At 51.9% G+C, this 23,216-nt stretch overlaps 1 long non-coding RNA gene across 1 annotated transcript; it reads left to right on the forward strand.

The window, feature by feature from the left end:
• Window positions 1–9,067: 9,067 nt before the first annotated feature.
• LOC148756487 (uncharacterized) lies at window positions 9,068–21,755 on the forward strand. Its single transcript, XR_016022853.1, has 2 exons — window positions 9,068–20,790; window positions 20,906–21,755. It is a non-coding gene; the product is annotated as an uncharacterized LOC148756487 (long non-coding RNA).
• Window positions 21,756–23,216: the final 1,461 nt, after the last annotated feature.

Below are 23,216 nucleotides of genomic sequence, written 5' to 3' on the forward strand. Positions count from 1 at the left end.
AGGCCTAGGGAAGACTCTAGAATGAGGGGAATCAGAGAACAGGGTCAGTGTCTCCAGCTCTGTGGGATTTTGTCTCCAAGGCAAGTTGATTCCTCTCAGTCACAGAGATGCAAGTGTGCGGCACGTGGCAGGGTGGCTGGAACATTAAGATTGTCCATGTCACCCCCCACCCCCACCTCAGGGGCTCTGAAGCCAGCTTGCTAAGGAGCCTGACTCCTGGGGGTCTTTTTTGGGGGTGGTGGAATGTAGAAAGGACAGAAGCCTTGGGGCAAACTTGGAGAGGTACACTACATTGTAGGAAGGGCATGGATGCTCTGGAGACTGGACCTTTTTGAGATATTTAACTAAGAGACAGCTGGTAGAAAGTGTACTAGACACCGGAAGAGTTGGGTGGAGAGGGGCTGGTCTCGGGCCCGCACTTACTGTCTGTGTGATCCTGGCAAGGAATTTCATCTGTAAAATGTGGGTAATAATAATACCTACACCATAGGGTCACTGTGAGAGTGGAAGGAGAAGCTCTTCGCACACAGTCTTGGCACCTAGAAATTTCTCACTGAGAGCTGCCATCACCATCACGGCCTGTCCTCCAGGGCAGTAGTTTTCAAATTTCAGGAGGTAACCCATCAGTGGATCATGAAATAAATGTAACAGTAGGCAAGCAGCGTTTTTATTGGAACAGAATGGGATTACAAACATATTTGAGTGCATAAGATCTGTTTTGTAAAATACTTTTTATACACATATAGGTGTTTTCTACCATGGAGCAAAACTGAAAGTTTGAAAGTCACTGTTCTAAGGCAGTATTTCTCTAAAGGTAGTCGCAAGGAGTGTTTTTCTAACTTTTGTAATTTGCATACCATCGCCACCGCAGTGTTTCCCTGAAAATAAGACCTAGCCGGACCATCAGCTCTACTGCATCTTTTGGAGCAAAAATTAATATAAGACCGGGTCTTATTTTAATATAATGTAAGACCCGGTCTTATTTTAATATAATATAAGACCCAGTCTTATTTTAATTTTTGCTTCAAAAGACGCATTAGAGCTGATGGTCTGGCTAGGTCTTATTTTCGGGAAACACAGCATTTTTGCCATATCAGAATACCACTTTTATTATTTACTAAATACTTGCCTTTGGGTTGGCTCATTTTAACCATTTTAGCCACATCGTAACACTAATATTCATGAAATTTACATTTAAAAATATATATTACATTTTTTTATCCTAAAATCATCTTGGATCTGAACACGGCACTCTGGGAAACACCAGTGGTAAGAAGCATGATTGTGAAAGAACTTTCTCAGAGTAAAGCTGGGGTCCACTAGCACTGTGAGACAGGGAGGAATCCCAAACCCTCAGGGTCCCTTTCTGCTCCTGGAGGTTGGCCCAGTCCCATTGCCCAGCTTTCTGAGTTATTGTAGTTGACCTTCCCACGGTGGTTACCTCAAGAGGACAGGCACTGTCTGCTTGTGGACTGGCTCAGAATCTTTCCTGGGAGGAGGAGGCGAGGGCCTTAGTATCTATCTTTCTCTTGTGAGCTGTGTTCTGCCACTGCACCAAGTTTGCAGAATTTCCTTTCTTGTCCCACTTTGATTCCATTGATGGGATTAGGTGCGCCCCACAGCCATGTCCTTTGATGTGGTCAGGGGGTAGCAGGGAGATTTCAAGCTCAGGGAGCAAATCTTAATCTTCTGCAGCCTTCTCTGAGATCAGCGCTGGGGTAAACCCATTACATCTCTACCCTTTCATCCCCCCAGGACACCGCTCCTCCAGGCTGCCGAGTCTCAGAGATCCAAAGAGTCTGTCAGATTTAGAGAGAGCAATAAAAGGGGAAGAGAAAGCAGAGCTCGAACCCCACACCCCCTCCAGCACCCGCAGCATCACCAGCAACATCAGGGCATCTTCTTCTTTCTTCCTTTCTAATCCTGAGCTCCCACAAAATGGGGATTACAGAGGCTTGGGCCCACAGCCCGCCCTGCCCCAGCACTGGGCACCTCTGTCTCCCATCCCTCTGGGAGCCGCTCTGTCTTGGGAGCACCTGATCCTGCACATCTGTCTGTCCTGGGATCTCCATGTGGGGGGAGCTGGCAAATTAAGCAGAGAAACCATTCAACCCCTACAGCAGTGAGGTTTTAAGAAATGATTTGGATTGGTGAGGTCCGGAAAGAGAAGACAGGGACATAGCCAATATCTATGTCAGGACACAAACAGGTCTATCTCATTATTTAAATCTAACTCCAAGCCTCCATCTGAAGAGAGGCAGAGGGAACTCAATCTCAGTGGTTACTCAGGCTTCCCCATCACTCCCTCTTCCATGGTCCCTGGCCATCTTGAGGATTGGGATATTGGCAGAGGCCTATGGATGCTCCAGACTGGTCTCAAATGAGGCAGGCAGTTACTCCAGGACGTCCTGGCATCTCCAGAGAGCGAGAGTGGGGCAGCAGATCCTCACGAAAGGGGATTCCATTGACCTCGGATTCCTCTCCAGTATTAGGAAACCTACCCCTCAGTCTCGCAGCTTTTCAGTACCACCCATCCTCCCCACAGACCCCCTAAAGGAACTCGGGTTTTCAGAAAGCACAGCTAGGAAGAGAGGTTGTCTGCAGGCACCTAGACCGGGGAATGGAAGCATGCCACTGGGTACTGCTATGCTTGGCGTTTTACATTTAGCTCGTTGATTTGCCACCAAAGCTCCGTAAGAAGGGCCTGGCTGGCTCCGGGTTCCAGATGTGAAGGTTGAGGCCAGCTGCAGAAGCACTCCCCCGGGGTGGGGACACGGCCCCGGAGTGGAGCGGCCGGCAGGGGGCTCTCTGCGCTGGCCTTGCCGGGAGGAAGCGCTGGCAGCGGCTCGGGTCTCGAAGTGGTCAGAGGAGGAAAAGGGAAAATTACTGAAGCTTGGAGGCGGGAAGGGCTGCGTGACTGGGAGGAAGGCACTGGAGATTGTCGAGTTGGCCTGCCTGCCTCCGGACTCTATCCCTGGGGCACCTCCGGCAGCCTGGGAGATGGCGCTTAGGCCGCCACCCAACCCCTGCCCTGGTATCTTCCTACCCACGCCGCAGGCTGGTGCGGGCGCCGCAGGCTGGTGCGGGCGCCGCAGGGTGAAGCGGGTGGCGCCACGAAGGGGCTGGCTGAGGGCGGGCCCGGGGCGGGGCGCCGTCCTTTTGGCTCCAGAGGTGGTGCGGGCGGGCGCTGGCAGAGTCCGCCCGCCAGGAGTCGTGGGGTGCGGAGCCTTCCTGATGTGTCACCAGCACGTGGAGCCAGCTTGGGCCGTGCGAGCGAGCGGAACTCCCCCAACTTTCGAGGGGTCGCGACATCTCGCTCCTGTCCCAGCCGCGCCAGGCTTATCCTTCTTGGGGCAGGGGCGGCGGCGGCCCCTGGGTCCCGGGCAGGTCCAGCGGGGCTCTGGCTCGCAGCGCGCAAGGCGCGGAGAACGTCGGGGTGCAGGGCCTGGCTCGCAGTGACTCCCCCCAACCCCGGCGGTGGCGCGGCCTGCGTTGGGAGGCCGCTCGGCCGGGCCCTGCGCCCCGCGGATCTGAGCGCAGGTAACCGATGTGGCACGGAGCTGGGCCTCGAGAGCGCGGCGTGGGATTGTGGCGAAGTTTCTACTATAACTCTGGTGCTTGGCTGGAGGTTGGGGGGAAGGCTAGGTCCCCGCACCTCCCCCACACCCGTCCCTGGCCTGCGCTGGGGCGGTTAGGGGTGGCCTGGAAGCCACCACACGCTGAGCTTCGAGCATCGTGTAACCCTTCCAGGGCTGGTTTCAGAGCCCGCGGGCTGAGGTCGGGCGGGGCGGCTGCCTTCTTTCGGGGACGCCGCTTGGGGAAAACCCAGAGCGTCGGCGGAGCAGCGCGCGTTGGAAAGCGGGCGGCAGGACCCAGCCCGAGGGAGCCCGTCCGGGGCGCGCCCGCACCCCGAACAACAAGATGCGCGGGAGCTGAGGGCTGGGTCTTTGCGGGCGAGATGAGGGTGTCGGTTCAACTGGCCTACAAAGTCCCAGTCCTCGGCTCCCGGGACCGGCGGCTCCTCCGAGCTCCCGGCCGGCTTTCTCCCGGCCCGCGCGAGCTCAGCGCCCAGGCGGGGACATGGACACAAGCCCAGCCGCCACCTCCCGGGTCCACACTGGAGAGGGGGTGGCACGGCACGCTCGTCCCCGGCCTGATGCGGAGATTTCAGGGTTCCCTGCGTTTTGCGGGAGCGCGGAGAACGTGCCCCGAAATTTGAGTCGGTCACTTAGTGCGGTCCCTGTCCTCCGGGTGGAGGGGTATCCCTGCCAGGGCAGACCAGTTGTGAGGGCAGAGAGACAGCTCCCCTCTCCCCAGTGGGCTGAGCCCATTCGCCTACCGGGGCCTGCCCCACGGCACTTTCCAGGATGGTAAACTTGAGCTTGGGGGTGAGGAGGAGCGTCGGATTTGTAGAGTTGCTCTTGATGGATTTAGCCCCTGTGGACCGGGAAGACCCTGTCCCTTCCTGGTACCCGCCCCCCCCCATTTCTTTAAAGATGCGTCTTTGTGGGTGTGTTCCTAGCGGCGGGTCTTTTGTTCCCTGGCATTTGCTACACGATCATTGACCTGCTCTGCGTCCTCTTCAAGTTTTATGCTGAGGTTCCTTTCTTAAACCCTCTATTCAGTAACTTTGCTTCTACTCCCCGCGCAAAAGAAAACCCCCACCAACCCCTGAAACCTTGGTTTTGCCTCGTGTTGGAACTTTAATTTTTGTTTGTTTGTGTTGTGGTTTGGCTGTCTTGGCAGTGGAGCCTTGGAAAAACATTTGGGAACACGCAGTGAGGTGACCCGAACTGAGTGAGGGCAAGCTGACAAAATAGGGCACCTTGGGCCCCCTTCTTCCTGGCTTTGGAAAACAGGAGAGGTTTCTAGAAGCAAGGAGGAGGGAAAGGGAACCAGCCCAGCCGGGTTGGACCACCTCCCTCGAAGTGGTGCAAAAGACCTATTTTGGCAGGTTTTTCCGTAGGCTTCCCTGACTTCTGTGGGCTAGTGTAGAGTACACCTTGCAGGAATCCTTCCACACCTCAGTCCCTGTTTTGGTGGCCACGTGGGGGCCTGAGTGGAGCGATGTAGAGGGGAGCCCCATGGGCTGTGGGGTCACCCAAGCAGTGTTGGATGGGCCTGTGAGCCCAGGAGAGGGAACAACCCTGCACTGCAGTTCGCCCACGTTTTTTCAGTGCGAGCTTTATCCTGCAAGGCGGTAGTCAGTGAAACGTGCAGATGCCAGAATTATGGGAGAAAAGTTTCTTTGGCCATAGATCTAAATGTACGTGCATATTGACAAATTCTCCGTTTTGAGGCAAAATCGTCTAGGAGTGGACTGGTGGGAGCTTCAAACTGGAGGCCTTGCCCTAATTAAGGAAAATGCTCCCTTCAGAGTACTGAATCGGTTGGGAAACGAAAGTTCTCCCTTTGAACCTATGCCTCTACCGGCCCGCGGGATCAGTATCTTAAAGTAAATGAAATAGAAATCTCTAGAATACCTTGTGGTCATAAAACACCCACAGAACTAGGCTGGAGTAATGAGATGCACCACCTTGAACGGGACAGGCATGGGGACAAGGCACATAAATCTCTGGAAATAAGGCATAAGGAGTCTGTAGCACCCCTGGCCTTCCCTGGCCTGGTCCAGGAGGGAGGCAGGCAGTTTTCCCTAAGGCTGTGCTCCATCCTCTGCGGACAAACCAGGGATTTAGGGATTTTTAGGAAATGCATTGGCACTAAAATTCATTGGGGGAAGTGAGCGATTAGGTTTTTCCTTCTTGGGATTTTTCCTTTGTAAAATGTGATTGAATCAACTACCCAGCAGGCTGGTCTTGCCTCCCACCGCCAGTTTGTTTTAAGCCGTTGTGTTTAGGAATTGTGTTTTAGTTGAGAGCTTTTTGATTTTGCTGTCACTTTTGAATTCTCATAGTTTTCCTGGAGCAGATGCCTCCTTCCTCCCCTTCACCCCTACTCTAGTGTAGTCCGTTCCTCTAAGCTGGGTACTTCCAGGCTCAGTGAAGTCAGACTTGTTTGCCCTAGAACTGGCTTCAGGAAGCAGCTAAATGCAAGATGGAAAGCTGGTGAGAGGAAAGGATTTTAGCCAGACCCCCAGGGAGACCCACAGAAGATTCCTGAAATCCAACTGGACTCCCTGTTCTGCCTACTTGCATTCTCTCAACTCTTAAGTAAATTGCAACCTGGTGAATAATTAACTTTGTCCTTGTAGCGTTTTTCTTTTTTTTAAGAAAAAAATCCCAACCTATGAAAGATTAGAGATCAATTTTTATCCAGCAGGACTGGATTGACAGGGGAGGTGTTGGGAGAAGCTCATCTCCACAGCTAAGTCTTAGCAACTCCAGAAATCCTGATACTTAGAAATCCCTCCAGAGTTCCACTGGCCGGACAGGAAGTTTGGGGGTGGGGGCTGGGGGGACTCTGATTTTCTTCCCCAGGTCTCCTTCACTGCCTCTTTACCAAAGTAGAGATGTCAGAACCCTCCGAGTCAGGATTCTGTCCCCGACTTGGTGTCACAACAGCTGGCCTCTCATTCCTGCATGGAGTTGATTCTGCTGCTGGGCCAGTTTGCAGCTCTCTCTGCACGGGATGGTAAATATTTGGCCTGTCTCAGTTCTTTTGCACAAAAGAACCGCGCTTCTAATCTGTGACAAGTCTATGAAAGAGCTGTCTCTGAAGCAAGGGATCAGTTTGAGTGCCATGAACGCGTTTTCTTGAAGCAGCCGAGGGTGACGGCCATGAAGGTGGACTTTGGGTCCAGATGTGTTGGAGTTTGGAGTCCTAACTGCCACTTGCCAGCTGGGTGGCCTTTGACAAGTAACTTCTCTGTGCCCATTTTTTCCCTTGTGAATGAGGGTTATGATACCTACCTTGTACGCTTGTGGTGAGGCTTATATGAAAAATGTAGGCACAGTGCCTGGCACACAACAGTAGACCTTTGACTGGTAGCCCTCATCTCCTCGGTTCTTATTTTGAATCTGCCTGTGTATACGTGCTGGATGAGAAGGGTGCAGAGTGAGTGAGACCTCAGTCTTGTGAGTCTCTATAGCTTGTTAGCATGTGGCCTTGGGTAAGTTACCTAACCCATTGGCAACAGCAGCTTTGTCATTATAAGGCTCGGATAATGTCTAGGAACCCCTTCTCCTGTCTGAGACGCAGTCTTCCAGTTTTTGCTGTCCACCATCCATGTGCCAGGGACTGGGCCAGGCTGGGGTTCCAACCATGAGTAAGACAGGCATGGCTCCTTGCTCCCCATGCTGATTTGTACCCTAGCTCTGAGAGCAGATGGGGGTATTGTGAATCCTCTTGAGGTAGCTGAGGCTGAGACTCAGAGAGGAAAGGCTCCCCCCAGGACCTCACAACTGCCTTTGGTGCCACAGGAGCCAGATGGCCAGCCTGCCGGGTGCAGCAGTCTACCAGGTTGGGAGCCAGCAAGCATGAGCAGTGGAACAGGAGGTCGCTGGGCCTGGATTAGCCAGCACAGAGTCCTCAAAGGAACCCTCGGTGTACAGATGTGGCCACCTCGCACATCTGCTCTGCAGCGCAGCCAGCCCACAGACGCCAGTTCTGACACTGAGCATGTTTCATGAAAGGTCCCCAGGAAAGGGATTGCCACAGCTGCTCTTGGCTTGCATGCTCATTGACCCAGTGGGCAAGCTAAATACACTCTAGTGGGACCAGTCAAGCAGGGTATAAAATCAAAGTGGGGAGGGGAAAGGAAGTCATTTGATATTCCAAAAAAAACAAAATGCTAAAGAGTGATCATCATGGGGAGAAGAAAAAAAATCAGAATTTTCTTGGACTTCCTTATACTTTTTTATGGCTCAGTGTTTTTATTTTGAATTTCAAACTGGAGATGGACATAGACCATAATCCTTTCAGTGCTTTAGAGCCTTTAGTAGTCCTCACTGGTGTGGGCAGGACATAGACAGGGACACAGAGCAGGTGACTTCTCACCCACTGCACAGCTCCCTCCAACCTCCCCTTGGCACAGTCTGGGGAATTTTGAAATCACCCTGTAGCCAGACCCCTTGTGTTTGCTGCCCAGGGGAACTGGGGAGGGAGGTGCTATGTGGAAAGAACCATGGCCTGATTTCAATCTCAGCTCTGCCACTTTAGGCCTGAGAGCCCCCTTCTCTGTCACCTGGGGGTTTGGTCTGAATATGGTGTGCACCCCTATAGAATCTTCTAAGATTCTGAGCCAAGAGGTGCAGCGGAGGGCACAAGATTGGAACCTGGGGCTGTGGTTTGGAGGGGTGGAGGAAGGATTCAGAGATGTGCAGCTGGGAAATTTGGATCAGCCTGTGAAGACTTTGTGGTTCTTTCTCATGAAACTCACTTCCTCTCACTGGATTTCTGCCCTGGGGTGTGTGGGGTTCAAGGGGAAACACTGGCTGCTTCTTGGTGACTGAGACTTAAATTCTGGTCTTTCCAAGCGAACATTTAAGAAGTAATCCTTGATCTCTCTGCATCCATTATAAGGTAGAGCGCCTTCCCCACCCTTCTGAAAACAATTAAACTCATTGCTGCTCATATACTGATGACACCTGGCTTTCCAGGAGAGCCTGATGGAAGATAGAAAATGCTTTCCTGCTTAAGGCAGGCATTGGGGAACGGGCGTTGGCTTTGCGGTTGGAAACCTGGCTCTCTCATGGGCTAGCTGGGTGACCTCAGGCCAGTGATGTACCTTCCTGAGACTCACTTTCCCCGTGTGTGATAATACATGCACACTTTGTAGGGCTTTATGAGAATTGAATGAGAACGCCTGTGTGAAACACTGGGCACGTGGTAGCTGGGAGTACACGCACGGTAGCTGGTCTCAAGTGACACTGTAGTTCATTCCAGGGCCTGTAGGGCCAGTGAAGAAACCCCAGTGAGGTCACAGAAGGACTACCTGAGCCTGGCGAGCCTGCCTGCTGGCTTAATATCTGGGGAGAAAACACGGAAAGAAAAGCAAGTCCTCGCTGTGTATGTTGGGGGAGGGGGGAGTGTTCCTGCTTCTTCACCGAGACTTGCCTGGTACAACCTTGGAGGGGCAGGGGATGGAGGGGGGGCCAGAAGTCGATGACTTTTCTAGGGGTGGGTTCATGCAATCACTGTGCTTCAGCCTATCTCAGGAGACAGGTTAGTGGGAGAATCAGGGTAACATTCTCTTGAATTTCTTTCTACCAAGCTTGCTGTTAGAAGCTTAACATGAAAAAAAAATTTTTTTTTAAAGAAAATGTCCTTGCTCTTGGAACTTTGAGGGCGATTAAGCAGATACTTGGAGCCAGGACTTGCATATAAGCAAAATGTTGGTCTCCAACTTTCCTGGCCAGACCACTGTATATCTGGGAAAAGTCAACTACTTGCTCCCAGCTGGTTAGTGTGGAAGGTTCACCCTCCCCTGGCCTGATTCTTTCTCCCTCTCCCCCTCCTCCTGTGTCTGGTGATAGCAAGCGTTCATTGTCGCTCAGGTCTGGGCGCATGCTAACCTTGGCCAGATCGCTGAATGTTAAACCATCTGGCAAAATATCACATTTCGACAATGGGCCTTTTCTATATAGATGGGGATGGAGGGGGGCAGTGCCGGGGTGCTGGAAAACCACTTAAGCATTGACAGTGGGCAGGGGCAGGATCCAGGGTCCTGACTTTGAATGATAGAGGTGGGGATGGAACAGGGGGGCTACTCCTTAAAATAGAAGTAGGCCAGAGAACCAACACCCCGTTTCCAGAGCCTCATGGAGGAGGGGGCTGCAGACAACCTACCTTGGCACCCTCCATTTTGTCCTTTTGGGGGATTTTCTTGCAATTAGACAAGTTGTGACAAATATCCCATTGCCCTTTGGGCTGGGGTGTTGTGAGGAGTCCTGCCTGGAAACCCAGCCTCCTTCACTTGGGAGCCATAATTAGGCAAGGGAACAGTTCACGGGCCCTTGATTCAATAAAGACCCTTTTATGATGTTGGTTTTTCCCAGAAAAATAATACCACTTTGGCCCGTTTATTGCATTTAGATGTGTAATCATATTAGACTAAGCAGCCCCGGGGACCGAAGTTACGTAGTTAGGGTTTTCACCAAAGCCTGTTACCCAGTCTTCACAGGAAAACAGTGTCCTCAGAAAAAAAGAGAACAACAAGGAACATTTTTGAGGATTTTCTCTCTCAGCATTGAAAAGACATTTTCTTCCATCAGGGTGAGAGGCGACCCAGGGAAACAAACCAGAAAGTGAAACTAACTTGACTGGCCAGTGTCAGTGCAGCCCGGCCTCCACCCAGGCGATAAGTTGCCCAGCGTGGTCCCCCCCAGCCTGGTCTGCAAAGGAGGTTTGTCAGTCAGATGGGTAGCACGTGTCTTGCAGAGGGCTGGAGGAAATGCCAGAGCCCTGCCTGTGTTCTTGTCCCAGGAGTGGTGGTGTCTCAGCACATGGCCACCTCCTTTGCTGAACTGCAGGTGGCAGTTCTCTGCCTCGCCTTGGTAGGGCAGGCAGCCCTGACTAACAATAATCCTGGAGGTGTGGGCAGCTCTCAGCGGCTGTGAGAGTTTACCTGGTCCCTGCTCTCGTTCGCTAATCACGCTTCCTAGGCAGTTAGCACTGGGAAGAATCCCCCCTTATGACAGGCTTCCTCCCCACACAGCCATCCCCTCTTCTTACCCCAGACTGAGACTCACTGAGACCATTGTGTCAGGCAGGCTAAAAACATTTCCCAATCACAGAGTAAAATTCCTTCTCGAAATCTGCCCCGTGCCAGGGTTAGGCAGAGATCACCTGGGGAGTCCAGGACCTCTTTTCCAATCTGGGGCTTAGAAATCTCAGGCGCTGAGGAAATTTGTGGGAGTCATTCATAGGCGTGCCCTATTCAGAAGTAGAGGGGATGATACTGTGGTGCATTACAAAGAGGGGAAAATCCATTTAATTCCAGGACATCTGGTGAGTGTTATTGCTGAAATATGTTTTCAGATATTATCCTGTAATGCAGAAGTGTTGCATTTTATAGGAGGTGGTACATCTGTTTATAGATAGTGTATATTAAGATATTCTTTCATTATCACTTTGGTTTAAGGTTTGAGATGGTTTTTTTTTAACCTTATACTTTAGACTTTCTGGATATTTTAGTTTTGAAGGTTATTAAATTATATGTAACTGTTTTTGTTTTTTTTCCCACCCTGATGAGTATAATTAGAACATCTGAAGCCAGATTATCCAATTAGTATATTTTTCTAATTAGCTGTTAGGAATTTATGATGAGATAAATTATTTTGGGTTTCCAAGTGAAACTTTGGCCACAGGGAAGATCTGAGGAGTGTACATAAGGGAAAAAAAAAAAACATGGGTTTTCCGTTTCGGCTGCCAGTCACTCACCTGCTCCCCCAAAACACCTACGTGCCTGCCCATAAGGCAGCAACAGTGACCAGAAAACAGTTTTATTGTCCTTGTCCCCAGTAAATGGAGTTGGAAAAATGATTCATTTATGTGGGCTTTTCTCTGCCCCTAGAGCTGACAGATGCTTTGCTACATTTTTCAGCAATAATGTTAGTAGCTGTTGTCTGGAGGAAAAAGTCTGGTGGTATGAGTTCATTCACTTTGTATTTTCTCTGTGCCTTGTGTGTGTGTGTGTTTGCACGCGCTTTCTTTGTGCCAGGTGGCCACCGGTGCAGTCTGCAGGGTGGGGGGATGTCTAACCAGAACCTGGGAATGAGGTTGGGACGCAGCTTTTACGCTTTGTTACAATTGTTGGTGCAGGCCCACAATCCTTTATCCAAAATTGTGGACTCCAACATAACTCTGAAAACCAGAAGTTGTTTTTGTAACTAATTTCGTGGGAAACCCTGACCCAAGCTGACTTGAGACGAAGATAGTCTGTATCTTAGGGAGTGTGAATATTCATGGGTTTCACTGCAGAGACATTAATGTGTTTGATTAAGGGCAATACCCTGCTGGGGTGTTGTGTAATAGGTGGTATATGTACCATGTTACGTTTCTAAAACAGGAAAAATTCTGAAACACGTATGTCCTGAAGGTTTAGGGTAAGAGACTGCACACCTGTCATAGGAGTGTGCGCTTAATGAAGATGGCAGCAATTCTGTGCCCCGAGACGGGGGCAGAGGGCCAACCTTTCCAGGGCTTGTTTGTCCTTCAGTGACAGGAGGACCCTGTGGGCTGAATGAAGGGCCTGCGGAATGGGGGGGCCAGATGACCAAATGGCAGGCCTCATGATCCTCAGACCCATCCCTCACCTTGCCTCGAAGGCCCAGCAGATGTTGCTCACTGTTGTGTTCTCAGTACCCACAGCTTACTGGGTGCTGAGTGCACACTGTGCTGGTCAGAAGCAGGGGTCAGCAAGTTATCTGTGAAGGGCCCGACCGTAAATGTTTTAGGCTTGGAGGGCCACGAGCTCTGTGTTGCAGTTCTTGTGCTCTGCTGTGGTGGTGTGAAAGCAGCCATAGAGAATACCCACATGAGTACACTGTGTTTTATGAAAACTTTATAAAAACGGCCAGGTTTGGCCCGTGGGCCCACAGTTTGCTACTTCTTGTGAGAAGGATAAATACGTCCTTAAACATAGACTCTTTTCTTCCCCATATGTTAGCCCTGCTGTCTGCTTGTCTTGTTTCCCTCCCCCAATGGCGTCACCTTGAAGGAGATAAAAGTCGCAGCTCTAACACCAGCACTTGCCCCTGGATTTGGCTCCTGGACCGTCTGGAAATGGGGGCCAGAGGAAGGTGCTGCCCTCCCTGGCCTGGTGGTGAGCGTGTGTATTTGGGTGGACAGATGCCTTTGGGTTCCGGTCCAGCCTTGCCGAGGGGCACTCGGACCTCTAGCCACTAGGGTAGCTTTGGGGGCTGAGCTAACCCCAAGGAACAAGGGTCATCAGCATCAGGCCAGACAGGGCTGGAGGGTTTTCGGAACATGGGGGGTGGGGGTGCTACAGGGGTGGGAGTGAGTGTTTAAGAGCCAAGGTGTTTATAGCAAAAGAATTTCTGGCAGAGAGACTGGTTATCGTAAACTCAGGGGCTCTGATGGATGAGATTCAGGTCTCCTGGCTTTGTTAATCCCAGGCCCGGAATGGCCATCGAGTCCAAAAAGGCTTTCTACTGCAGTGGAGGCTTCCACCCAGCCGAGCCCTCTGCCCCCCACCTCCACAGTGGGCAGCTGAGGGCAGACTGGGTAGGTGGGCCCCTGCAGAGCCCACTCCCCTAAGCTGGGAGCTCCAGCGGCCTTCCACCCAGCCCATCCCAGCTCTCTGTGCCAGGGACGTTAGCAGGCCTGGCCTCTTCAGTCAGCTCCTGCCATAGGCCTGTTGTGTGCCTGGCGGCTTCTCTGTAGGAAGGGTCCCCCCAAGACATTCTGTGACATCTGCCTGATCACTGCCTTCTCTAGTCAGGGTGGGACTGGTGCATAGTTTTATTTCTAGAGCAAATTCCAAACAAGGGTGATATCTGTACTTGGTCTCTTCTTTTCCTTCCGTCATGGTTTTGTGGGTTGCTGGCTATTTTAGGGGCTGTGTTCAAAGTGGAACCTCCTCATTCTGCAGCTTCCCTGGAAGCCCCTGATGGCTCTTCAACCCCCAGCAGAAGCGGGCAGGCAGCCCCTCGGTCAACAGCATGTGGTCAGCAGAGGCGGGCACAGAGCAAGGGCTCGGGGAAGGCCCAAGAAACTCGACTGGGGGGCTAGTATATTTGGTGCTGTCAGAGCCAAGCCCAGGTGGGTCACCACTGCCCGGGACAGCTCCCGTGAGCTCACCTCCTTGTTATTGAGCACCGAGGCCAGGCGTGGCCTCTATCATGGTGATAAGATGGACGGCCCAGAGCAGCAGTTCTCAAATGTGTGTCTCTGAGAACTACTTAACACGTTGCATACGGATCACGAGAATCTTCAGGAGGGATTTAAACGCCACCTATGCAACGTGTTAAGCAATGCAGACTCTGCGCCCGCCCCCCAGTCAACCTCAGGGGCCCCGGAATTAGCATTGTTAATATGTGATACAGATGGTCCCAGGCCTACGCTGCCTGTGGGTTGCTAGGTGAAGCAGTGTGGGGTTGGGGAGCGGGGAGAAAGAAAGCTCTGACCCAGGGAGGGGCTGAGGTCAGGAAAAGCCCCCAGAAGAGGTGAGCTGAATTTTGAAAAACAAAGCAGGGGATGGTCATGAGAGCTAACCCCATTAAATGCTTTGTGCCAGGCGTGGTTTTTAGCCTTTGGTGGGAATAAACTCATGTAATCCTCTCAACAACCCCGTTGATCTTAAAACATTGCAGACCGAAGCACAGAGGGGTGAAATAGCTTGTCCGAGGTTCTGTGGCTAGTGGGTGGTAAGCTGGGTCTCATCCTTGTACTCCTTTGGGGCCAGGACACCCCAGGCCGTGGCACCAGCTCACGCAGGAGCAGTGTACACTGAGGCCTGGGCTGGGTCATAGGCGAAGCATGATGCAGTCATGTTGAGTGGTTCCGGTGGCTTGGATCCTAGTGTGTGCAGACAGCTTGGGTTTTGCTGGTGGACTAAGTATACAGCCGTGATCTTGGTTAGGGTAGAAAGCTCCAGGTGAGGTGACAGTTGCCATAACAGTTTTTAAGAGGGCTGAGGCTGTAGAGGGGCGGCTGAGGTTCATGCTTCCTCTCAGTGTGAACAAGGCTGGACCTGGGGTGTGGGGCAAAGGTGCAGCGTTAGTGCTCAGGGAACAGCGAGGCCTGTGCCCTGATACCTGTCCCAGTTGCTCTTCTGAGAAGGGAAGGATTCTCCAGGGACTGAATCCTTGGAGACCCCCAGGGAGCCTGGCCCAGGCCTGGCCCTTGGTGTCTAAAGGGAAGGCAGAAAGGTACTTGGAGAGGGGAATAGTCTTTTAAGGAGACAGCTACGTGCCTTTGTATACTTTCTTCCCTTCAGTCCTCCCATCACCCTGCAATGTGGGCCTGTCTCTGCCTATTTACAGATGTGAAGGCTGAGGGAAGTGAAGAGAAGCAAGGTAACTTATACACAGTCAGACATCGAGCAAACAGATAGTGGGACCAGGTCTGTCTTCCATGGACTGTGCTTTCCACTACAGTGAGGCCACTCGTGTTCTGAGTGGCCTCAGATCCTGCAGACACAGAGGGACTTATGACCAGGCCCCCAAGGAGTGGGTACAGTGCCAGGCTGGTTGGGGGAGGCTCCCAGTGGCCAGCTGGGCAGATTCCAGCTGAACCGGTGCCCTGGGTGGAATGGCCTGGCTTCAGGGGACAAGTTACCGGCCAGTGGGTGGCTTTCCTTGTAGTGGAGTTCAGAGGAGTCAAAAGTCCAGGGATCTGTGGAGGGGCCTTCCTGGTCAGGGTCCCTGAGACTTGAACCTCTGCTGTCCTGGGAGGCAGAAGAGCTCATGCCATAGAGGAGGATACTAGGCCAGGCTCTGATTCTGGAAGTCCTTTTCATCCTCTCATAAGAAAAACAATCGGTCATCAATCCTTTCCCTTTCTTTTTGGCCATTTTCTGCCATCCCCCCCTCCTCAGTTTCTTCCCCACAGAGCCTGTCAGCTCATTGATTTGAACCTGAAAACCGTGGGGACAGATGGAAGGCTTTGCACTTGTCTTTGCTCACCATAGGGTATTTCTGTGGAGGCGGGAGAGGACCTACCTTCCTCGTTAGGCGCACAGAAGCTGTTACCTTTTCTAGACCTCACCTCTGAGGGTAGGGAGGGGTGTGGTCCAGCAGACGGAGGGCAGGATTGAGAACCCAGCTCAAGCTGCAGCGCCCCCAGGGCTTGCCGGTGTCCCGTTTGCCGCCTCTTGCCTGCCACCAGGGAAAGAGGATCCATGACTGGAAGGTTTTCAGGAACAGTTCCTTTGGATATGACACAACTGAAATTCTCGTTTCCTCTTTTGCTTTTCCTTTGAAAGGGAAGAGATGGTGGGAGCTTAACTCCTTCTGGGCCCATTTTACAGACAGGATAACCAAGGCCACCACGACAGCTGGAGGGAAGCTGAACCAGAGCTCAGGTCTGGTCCTTCTTGGAATCTTGCGTCTTTAGGCTGTTCTTTACGCGGGTTTAGGGAGAGCAGCTCTTCCCCAGGTTTTCTGGCTCAGGTTGGTCTTCTGGGTACCTCATGGGGTGTTTCCTTCTACTTGAACCAGTCCTGGCCTCTGAAGAAGTTGAAGCCAGCTCTCTTCTGTTCATGCGTGTCGGGCTTGTGACTGTCACTTAGGGGCTCAGTCTCTGCAAGGTGGGTCCACACCCCTCTTGGAAAGACAGGTCTGATGACTTCTCTCCCTGTCTTACTGTGTTCCCTGCTGGTTGGGCTGCGCATGTTCACTTGGGATTCCACCAGGACCCTAGGCCATGGTTCCCTGAAGGTAGAAGGTACTGGGTTCCAAGTTGTCTCTGGGGGGAGCAAACGCTAGTGATTCCTGGGTGTGCCCTGGGGGCAGTGAGGCTGGCCAGCCCCTGGTCAGACCTAGCACTGGAAAGGACTGTGCCATTGTGGAGAGCCCCTCAGCCACCCACCCACCACAGAGCTTCCCCTGGGCTGGGGGGAGGCGGGCCAGCGTCGAGTGAGGCGACACCATCTCTACTCACCTATGCCAGCCGGTTGACTGCTGACTCATCTGGAGCATATTTAAGGAGAGCAAGAAAAATGAGGGACTTTCAGGGGCAGCTGTGTTTTCTGACTCAGTCATAATGCCCCTAAAAATCCTTATTACTCTTGCAGTGGGCATCGGGCAGTGGCTGCCGCTCCACCCCTCTCCCGTTTGACGGCTATGAGATGGGAAGGGCTTCCTGGGGTCAGACTGGGAGGTCCTTCCCCATCGTCCTGAAATAGAGTGAATGGGGACTTGCTTATTAAAACAATTTCGTTGGGCCAAAGCATTGCATATATTTTTATAATTTTGGGGTGGAAGATTGGGAAGGGCTGGGCATCGAGATATTCCTGTGTGGATTGGAGCCCAGGAAAATACCGGGTCTCCCTGGTTTGTATGCGGCGAAGGTTCAGAAGTGCTCCACTGCACGTGCAGGGCACAGGAAGTGTGGCTTTGGGGCCAGTTATGTCAAGGGCAAGAGTGATAGGCTGGCCTGGGCGCCCCACCTTTCCTGAGAAGCTGCAACCGTTTAGAGGCACCTGGGTAGGACATTGCACTGTGTTTTAAAACAGAAATAGCCCCAGTCCACTCTCTGAGACCCAGGGAGCTGGCCATTTTGCAAATATGCTTGCAGTGGGTTCAAGGTCGTTACCTCCACTGTGACCCTGGAGCTGGCTTTCCCTTGGCTGTTTTCTATCCCTGTTTCACTTCCTGAGCCTTCTCCATTCTCAGTAGGTGCCCTCATGCCTAGCTTTTCCATCTTCACCCCACAGATATTTTGGCTAAGCCAAAGCCTTATCTTGGGTGGATTGGGGGTTCTTGGGGGATTGCCAAGAAGCAGAAATACCAATTTGTGACTTGCTTTCCTTAACCCATGAACACCAATCCATAAGAATTCCCCACCAAACCCCACAGTGACAGAATTTTCCTCTCTAGCCGAGGCGGCCGGCCCGTGGATGCACAGACAGGACAGTGAACAGGCAGCAAGACCCACCTCGTGTCTCGTAGACCTCACTGGTCAGCAGGGGAAATTTATCCTCGAGGTATTTCTCAGGTTCCCTCCCAGGTGCTGACTCCCAAACTCTCATCACTCAAGAAGATGGCCATATGTGGACCCTGACCACCACGATCCTCGCTCCTGGCCAGCCAGGCCCCTTGCTCCTTGGGTTCTGGCCACACCAGCTGTACGTCCACACCAGCTCTCCCAGAGACAGTTTCTAGGAGGCTGGGCTTGCTCCAGAGCCTCAGCGTTTTTCTGCCCAAGGGAAGGGGCAGCTCCAAGGTAAAGTTTCACAAGGGGGTGTTGGGGACTGATGTTTATCCCTCCTTGGTAAGAGGTAGGTGGGGCGCTCGTGAAATGAGATTGTCACAACTTACAGTGGACACGGGGTGATGATACAACACGTTCCATGCGCCTCATAAGCATTTGCTAACTTCAAATCAACTAACCCTGCAGCCCCTTTGCCCTGCCTTTCCATATACCCCCACACTCCCTTGTTACCGAGCATATTCCTCAGTCTTTACCCTAAAACATTTGCAAAACATGATATATCAATTTTTTTAAAGGCAATAAACACATCAAAAGTAAAACAGAATACTGTTTCTCCCCCAGTTAGAAAAGAACAGCCTTCCGCGGTAGAGCATTTTGAAAATACAAAAGGCTGAAAAAGGCTTACAAATGCCCATAACTGCAGATAATGTCTGCTAATGAAATATATCCTTCCAGCATTTTTTTTTCCCCTGCGCATGTACACCCCCACTCAGCAAGGTCCGGGCTTTTAAAACGGGCGAGGCTCATAACCCATTTGAACGATGGCTCTGTGCCCTCGGGAGCCAGAAAGTCTCTATTTTCTTTTTGCCAAGTGGGATGTACTATGGGCTGCCACTCGCCTCCAGCCAGGAAGCTCAGAGACCTTGTTGGAGGGTGTTGGAGCAGCGCTGGGTCTCTCTCCAAAGAGATGGATGGAGTTGTTGGGGAGGGTGCTAGAAAGTGGGCTGCTGCATTGCTTGTCAAGCCTGGTCACAGAAACATCCCTTGGAGAGCGTTAAAAAAATTTAAATGCCGGGGCCCCACCCCAGACCAATTGGATCTTAATTGTTGGGGGTTGTGGGGGGGCCCAGGGATGGGCATCTGTTTTTGTTTTTCTTACATTCCTCAGGTGATTCTGTTAATCAGCCAGAGAACTATCTGCTACATGCCCACAAGTTAGAGATGGAAGAGATTTCTTCCAGCTCTGCCTTCAGAGCCTGTCAGGCGGTGTGACCATTTGCATTTGGCAGATTTTCACTTCCTTTAGTTTCTCTGCTGCTCAGAGTCATCTTTTGATCCTCATTTTACAGGCGGAGGACGGGAGCCAAGGAGATCAGGAGACTCACCAGAGGACGCACAGGACGGGGCAGAGCTGGGGTTTCAATCTGTAGCTTCAGACCCCAGGTCAGTGCTCTTCCGGTAATAATTATCAGTGAGCATACATAGTTCTAACACCCATATCATAATGCTTACTAATAAAGTGTTTCCTCCTCACACCTGTGGTGGGTGGGTACTACTATATCATGGAGGAGTTGTCTGCCCCCCAGGGAGGCTGGCTTTTTGTCCCCTAGTTTCCCCAATGCTGAGTGTGCACCTGCCCGGCCTGGTGCACAGCCTGCTCCACTCAGCCTGCTGTACTGCCAAGGATCCCGCCTCTGGGCAGGGCTTAGCCCCATTTTCAGAACATGCAAGAGGCATGTGGCTCAGGTCACACAGCTCTGGGTGGCAGAGGGCCACTGTACCCCTGCTCCTTACATCTAGGAAGGAGCACGACCTGCCTGGGGCTTGCTCTTCTGGGCCCTGCTCTGAGCTGGTGGCCCTTAAGGCTCAGGACTCCTGCTGGGGTGCCTCCAGCAGACTGTGCCTGCCCCTCCCTCTTTTCTTCAGAGCTGAACTCTGAGGGCCTGGCCCAGGGGCCGCCTGGGCAGGATGCCAGTGCAGGGAACTAATAGGCAGGTGTATTGTCAGCTCCAGGAAGCAGTCAGCTGCTCTGTCCAGTCTGCAGAGCTGGAGGGCCAGCCTGCCTTTGACATGGCGGGTGGAGATGCGAGTTGGGAGCCGAGAACACCACTTTCCCAGAGCCCAGCAGCTCTGAGCCAGGCCCACAGGCTTCCTTTGGCAGGGAAGGCCTTGGCCACGCCTTCCCTTGCTGGGCCTTGGCTCTCCTTCCTCTGTCTGGCTCTTGCCCTGCTCCCTGCCCAGCTCTTTGCAGCAGAATGCACTCTTGGCAACGACATCCATTTAACCTGCTTCCCAGAAAGCAGGATGGCTAGGCAGGCCAACTCAGCCAGCACCATGGTGGGAAACGGGGTGGTGGGCCTCAGCTCAGGCTTTTCTTGCCTGTATTCCTTGGGGAGCTAGGTTGGGAGATAGTCCTAAACTGCCTTGGCTTACCTAGGTCAGAAGTAACATCAGCTCAACTGGCAGCCTTGAGCAATCAGGCTGAGGCAAGAGTTTGAGCTCCTAGAGTTGGGGCTGGAAGGGGTGGGGAACAAGCCTTTGCCCGGGAATCTGATTAAGAGCAGCTACTTAGCTGGGGGCCTTGGGAAAAGCCCCCACCTCTCTGAGCCTGTTGCCTCATTTGGACACAAGTGTCTACTTTGTAGGCTTATTCTGAATATAGAGATGAAGCTGCCGTGCCCTCTCCCTCCCCTTCCAGGAGGACACTTCAACAGAGAACTCTGGGTGGTGTCTGGGGTAGAGAAGATGCTCATTTAATGCTTGTTGCACTGCACTGCTCAGGAAGTGAGGTTTGGGTTTCAGCGTGTTGGATGGTACCTTCCCGTCCTTGACCTCTGAAGGGACTACCTTTCAGTCTCTGGCTGGACCCTGTCGGGATGGTGGTTCTGGTCTGAGACGCTACAGCCCTCACCCGTTTGCCCTGCTTTCCTCTCAGGTCTGTCCTATGGAGGCATCCTTTCTCCTCTCAAGGTTTGCCCTACAAGTCCCGACACTGTCAGCTCCAAGGCGTTCCCTCTGGGCCTGGGCCAGAGAAACTGCTACAGAGCTCCTCCCCCCTCCCCCCTCCCGCCTCCTTGGGGTACAGACAGCCCAGCACAGGCAGGAAGGGCTTTCGGTTTGGCTTGCCTGGTGGGAAAGAGATCAGCACTTGCTCTCTGTTTTGACTCTCGTTGTAACAGGCAGAGCCTGTGATGGCCCAGAAAAGCAGCCTTGGACCTTGAATAAGTTTAGGGCCTGTCCCTGATGACCTGGCCACTGCAGAGGTATCTGAAGGTAGGAATGCGTGATAATATTGCCCCTGGGTGTGTGGAGAGAGGCGATGGCTAGTTGTTGGCTTTTCCTGCCCAGCATCCATGACCCTTCTGATAATACCTGTCTTTTCTTTCAGGGGACCACCCCTCCTTCACCTTGTACCTTTGGGGTTTAGGTGGGGCCACCCGCCCACCCTCTGGCTTTAGAGGCAGACTTGTTGCCCTGGCTGGACACAGAATCCCTCGTGGGACTTTTGCAGCAACTATGAGGAAAGAGACATTCGCTTTTTGTGGGGGGTTGACAGGATATAAACTTGGAGCTACTGATGGCCATCCTGTTCTCTACTCGAGGAAACAAGAAGGAAAGAGCTAAGAGAAAGGGAACAGATGCTGTCCAGACATCAGTAAACCCCTGGATGCAGCCAAGCCTGAAGCCAACCGCACCCCTGTACTAACATGCTTCTATGAGCAAATGCAGTTCTTTTTTTCCTAAGACTATCCTGAGTTGGGTTTCTTTCATAGAAAGCATCCTAAAAGGGCAATGTTTTTCTATGATCTCATTTGTAAAAAAATCAACTTTGAGTTATACTTTACATGCAATAAAATCCACCCATGGTAAGCGTTCAATTCATAAGTTTTGTACAACCTTGTAGCTACAAACATCATCGAGAACATTTCAAGTTCTCTCTTTACCCTTTATGGCCCATTTCCCCAACCCCAGACGATCACTGACCTGCCTTGTTCTAGAGATTCATTTTGCCTTTTCTAGAATTCTATATAAATATTATCACATGGTATGTTCTCTTTTGTGTCTGGCTTCTTTTACTCAGCATGGTTTTGAGAGTCATCCATATTTCTTCTTATTGCCAAGTAGTATTCCGCTGTATGGCGGTACCATGGTTTGTTTAGCCACTTATCAGGACATTTGGGCTGTTTCCAGATTTTCGCTATTACAAATAAAGCTGTGTTGAACATTCATGTACAAGACTTTGTGTGGACATATGTTTCGATTTTTGTGCCTAGCCACCAGTCCTACTTTACAGTTGAGGAAACAGGTTGAGAGAGGTAGAATGACTTGTCCAAGGTCACACAGCTGATGGGTCCTGTGGCTTGCACTGGAAAACACATTAGGGGCAGGAACGTGGCTGGAGAAATGGAGCATGGTGTCTGGGTGTTCCTTAATAAAGGGCCCCTGGGGACCGCTTGGGGAGGGAGCTCATAGAATCTTGGGGTCTAAGAATGTCGTTGCTGGGGGACGGACTGTCAAGATGAGCTGCAGCCACAGTCATCACCTTTTCATCCCCCTGGACTGAGGTCAGTTGTTTTTCCCCTGTGGATACCACGGTTTGAAAAATTGCATATACTAAACAGACTGCATCATGAAGCCAGCATCGACTTCCCCAAATGTATTTCTCAACCTTGTAAATATTAATCCGTACCCAGAACCACCTATCTGAGCTGACAATCAGTGTCAGCAAGCTCATATGAAGACATGGAGTTGAGATCACTCCAGCTAAAATGGAGATCTGCTTTTTGTTTGTGTTTTGGCTTGGGACCAACACATCATGGACCCATCCCAGAAGTCCAGAGGATGTCAAGTTGGTAACCCCAATTTAGTCCAGCCTTTCATTTCACAGATGCTTCAGCCAGATCTTCTTGGTCTCTCTGCTGAGGTCAGCCCTTGGAGGTCAAGGAGAGTGTTTCCCCAATGCTCATGTTGTGAACTCAGCATGGGCCATATCCCTTGGGACTCAGTCACCCCTGGGTCCAACTGTGCTGAAGCCAGATGCATCTCCAGCCCTTCCAGTTTTGTGAGCCAATCCGTCCTTTCCTTCATTTGCGCCAGCTTGCAGTGGAAAGAGTCCAGGCTAACACAGCTTAGTCAGGACAGCACCCCCAAGTTCCCCCAGGCAAAATCAAGATGGCCAGTTCAGTTCATCTAGGGGCCAGACACTAAGTGCTCTACGTGCATTATTTCAAACCCTCTCAACTCGAGAGGATGTACTGCAAGGGAAACTGAGGCATGGAGAGGTCAAGTCACAGCTGGCATCCCTCTAAATATTCTCTCAGTTGCCCTGTCCACCAGACTCCTGCTTGCTCTGTCTCTGTGGCTGCAGGACTCAAAGGGATCCTCACAGATCCACAACTGAAGCTGGCCAGCTGGCTTCCCAGAGGATGACCCATCCCAGACCACATCCCTGGGTAAGGGGTCTGATTTCTGAATGGCCACCAAAGGTGCTGGAGCACTCAGCTCAGCACATGGAGGGAGGAGTAAGTCTCAGGACAAACTTGGAGCAGGAGGAGACGAGGTGGGAGGATGAATGCCTTCTCTTCCTCACTTGGACCCGTTGAGGCACATTTTCCACATGTGGTTTGTTGTAAAGCAGTGGCAGTGCGGTTATACATCATCTTGCATTGCTTCCCATCCTTCCCCACCTCCCCTCTCTT

This window comes from Rhinolophus sinicus, chromosome 12, assembly GCF_057876585.1.
Source record: "Rhinolophus sinicus isolate RSI-liver-muscle chromosome 12, RSI-T2T, whole genome shotgun sequence".
NCBI classification, from domain to species: Eukaryota; Metazoa; Chordata; class Mammalia; order Chiroptera; family Rhinolophidae; genus Rhinolophus; species Rhinolophus sinicus.